The following is a 4212-nucleotide window of genomic DNA, read 5'->3' as shown; positions in this document are numbered from 1 at the left end:
ATTCTGGCTGCACTTCCTCCAGGACAGATCTGTTAGTTCTTTTAGCAGTCCATGGTACTTTCAGCATTCTTCGCCAGCACCACAACTCAAAAGTATCAACTCTTCTTCGGTCTTCCTTATTCATTGTCCAGCTCTTACATGCATACGAGGCAATGTAGTGCTGGAAAATGAGCCCCTTAGGTTCAAAGGCACTTAAAATACAACTGGGGAAGAGCTCCCTCCCCAAAGTAGAGTTGACCTTTATGATGTAGATAGAATAAAGCTTTCGGGACTTCCATTTGTTGATGTGCCGAGACTCAAAATCCATTAATAATTGGAATATGGAATGTATGAAGTATGAATCTAGGAAAATTAGAAGTTGTCAAAAATGAAATGGAATGCATAAAGATCAATATCCTAGGCATTAGTGAGCTCAATTGGACTGGTTTGGGCCATTTTGAATCAGATAATCATGATCTGCCATGCTGGTAATGACATTGAACAGGAATGGGGTGGTATTGATTGTCACAAAAAATGTTTCAAAATCTATCCTGAAGTACAGTGCTGTCAGTGATAGGATCATATCCATATGCCTACAAGGAAGACCAGTTAATACTACCATTATTCAAATTTACACACCAACCACTAAAGCCAAAGATGAGAAAATTGAAGATTTTTACCAACTTCTGCAGTTTGAAATTGACCAAACATGGAATTGAGATGTATTGATTATTACCAGTGATTGGAATGCAAAAGTTGGAAACAAAGTTGGAAAATACAGCTTTGGTGATAGAAATGACTCTGGAGATTGCATGATAGGATTTTGTGAAACCAATGACTTACTCATTGCCAATACCTTTTTTCAACAACATAAATGATGGCTATACATATGGACCTCACTGGATGGAATACACAGGAAACAGATTGACTACATCTGTGGAAAAAGGCGATGGAGAAGCTCAGTATCTTCTGCCAAAACAAGGTCAGGAATAGACCATCAGCTGTTCATATGCATGTTCACGTTGAAGCTGAAGACAATTAAAAACAAGTCCACAAGACTCAAAATATGACATTGATTATGTACTACCTGAATTTAGAAACCATGTAAAGAACAGATTTGACACATTGAACAACAGTGACCAAAAACTAGAGGAATTGTGGGATGGCATCAAGAATGTCATCCAGGAAGAAAGTAAAAGGTCTTTAAAAAGACAGGAAGGGAAAAAAAGACCAAAGTGGATGTCAGAAGAGACTCTGAAACTTGCTTTTAAGGAATGGAGAGTGTTGTTGTTATTGTTGTTGTTATGTGCCGTGGAGTCGGACCTGACTCATAGCGACCCCTCCTTGGGTTTCCAAGGCGGTACCACTATGGAAGTAGGTTGTCCAACCTTCTGAGGAGTGGCTAGTGGGTTTGAACTGCCAGCCTTCTGGTTAGCAGTCAAGTGTCATAGGCACTATGCTGCCAGAGCTCCTGAATGGAGAGTAGCTAAAGCAAATGGAAGGAATGGCAAGATAAAAGAGCTGAACAGAAGATTTAAAAGAGCAGCTCGAGAAAACAAAGTCAGTTATAATGAAATGTGCAAGGACCTGAAGTTAGAAAGCCTAAAGGGAAGAACACACTCAACATTTCTCAAGCTGAAAGAATTGAAGAAAAAATTCAAGCCTTGATTGTAGCATTGAAAGATTATATGGGCAACATATCGAATGACGCCAGAAACATTAAAAGAAGATGGAAGGAATACACAGAATCACTGTACCAAAAGAATTGGTCAGTGTCCATTTCAAGAGGTGGCATATGATCAAGAACGATTGGTATTGAAAGAAGAAGTTCAAGCTGCACTAAAGGAATTGGCGAGAAACAAGGCTCCGGGAATTGACGGAATAACCATTGAGATATTTCAACAAATGGATGCTGTGCTGGAGGCACTCACTCAGCTATGCCAAGAAATTTGGAAGACAGCTACCTGGCCAACTGAATGGAAGAGATCCATATTTGTACCCATTCCAAAGAAAGGGGATCCAACAGAATGTGGAAATTATCAAACAATATAATAATACCACATGCAAGTAAAATCTTGAAGATATTTCAAAAACAATTGCAGCAGTATATTGACAGGGAACTTCCAGAAATGCAAGCTGGATTCAGAAGAGGATGTGGAATGAAGGATGTCATTACTGATGTCAGATTGATCTTGGCTGAAAGCAAAGAATACCGGAAAGATGATTACTTGTGTTTTATTAACTGTGTAAAAGCATTAGACTGTGTGGATCACAACGAATTATGGATAACATCGAGAAGAATGGGAATTCTGGAACAGTTAATTGTGCTTATGAGGAACCTGTACATAGACCAGGAGGCTGTTGTTCGAACAGAACAAGGGGATACTGCATGGTTTAAAATCAGGTAGGGAGTGTGTGAGGGTTGAATCATTTCACCATAGTTATTCATTCTGTATGCTGAGCAAAAATCTGAGAAACTGGAATATATGAAGAAGGCAGCCTTAGGATTGGAAGAGGACTCATTTAATAACCTGTGATATGCAGACTACACAGCGTTCCTTGCTGAAAGTGAAGATGACTTTAAGCACTTACTGATGAAGATTAAAGACTACAATCTGCAATATGAATTACATGTCAACATAAAACAAAAATCCGCACAACTGGACCAATAAACAGCATTGCAATAAATGGAGAAAAGATTTAAATTGTCAAAGATTTCATAGTACTTGGGTCCACAATCAGCAACAGTACAAGCAGCAGTCAGGAAATCAGAGGACTTACTGCACCAGGTAAGTATGCTGCAAAAGATCTCTTTAAAGGGCTGAAGAGAAAAGATGTCTTTTTGAAGACTCAGGTGCACCTAACCCAAGTCATTGTATTTTCAGTCGCTTCATATGCTTGTGAAAGCTGCATAATGAATAAGGAAGACAGAAGAAGAGTTGATGCTTTTGAGTTGTGGTGTTGATGAAGAATACTGACAGTATCATTGACTCCCAGAAGAACAAACAAAACTGTCCTCGAAATGCAGCTGGAATGCTCCTTGGAAGCAGATCAGAAGGGACCATTCCCTGGAGAAGGATAGCATGCTTGGTAAAGAGGAAGGTCAGCAAGAAAGGAGAAGGCCCTCACTGAGATGGATTGACACAGTGCCTGCAACAATGAGCTCAGGTATAGCGAGGATTGTGAGGATGGTGCAACACCCGGCAGTGTTTCATTCTGTTTTCTGTAGGGTCACTGTGAGTCAGAGCTGACTCAACAGCACCTAACAACAACAACTAGACTAAAATAAATACCTAATAGATCTATTTATTAAGTATTTAGGTCCAAACAACTTAATAAGTTGTTAGGTGTTGTCAAGTCAGTTCTGACTCACTGTCCCTGTGTACAACAGAATGAAACACTGCTCAGTCCTGCATGTTCCTCACAAATCATTGCTGTTTGAGCCTATCATGATTGCTGTCAGTCCACCTTCTTGAGGGTGTTCCTCTCCTTTGCTGTCCCTCTACTTTGCCAAGCATTATGTGCTTCTCCAGGGGACTCATCACTTCTGGTAATGTGACCAAAGTACTTGAGACAAAGTCTCACCATCCTCTTTTTTTTTAATGCATTTTATTGAAATAGAATTTATGTACAGTGAAATACACAAAACTAAAGCAAGTTTCTCTCCATGTCTAAACCTTTCTTTGACCCTCCACAACGAACTAATACTATATTTGTCCTTTGTGATTGACTTATTTCACTCAGCAAAATGTCCTCCAAGTTCATCCATATTATGTGGTGTTTTGTAGACTCTACATTATTATTCTTTAGTGCTGCATAGCATTCTATTATGTGTATGTACCATCCACTCTTCCACTGATAGCCACGTAGGTTGTTTCCATCTTTTTGGTATTGTAAATAGTGCTGTGATGAACATGAGCATGCATGTATCTGTTCCTATCCTGGCTCTCACCCCTCTAGGATATATACCCAGTAATGGAATTGCTGGGTCAAATGGTATCTCCAATTCCAACTTTCTAAGAAACTGCCATATTGTTTTCCACAGTGGTTGTGTCACTTCACAGTCACACAAGCAGTGTATAAGAGTCCCAATCTCTCCACATCCCCACCAGCATTTGTTATTTTCTGTCTCATTGAACCTTGCCATCAGTGCTGAGGTGAGATGGTATATCTCATTGTTTGTTTTGATTTACATCTCTGATGGCCAATGATTGTGAGCATCTTTTCATGTAT

This window comes from Orycteropus afer, unplaced genomic scaffold, assembly GCF_000298275.1.
Source record: "Orycteropus afer afer isolate SDZICR_OR568_19922 unplaced genomic scaffold, OryAfe1.0 scaffold00039, whole genome shotgun sequence".
Taxonomy (NCBI): domain Eukaryota; kingdom Metazoa; phylum Chordata; class Mammalia; order Tubulidentata; family Orycteropodidae; genus Orycteropus; species Orycteropus afer.
This window is presented reverse-complemented; position numbering follows the sequence as displayed.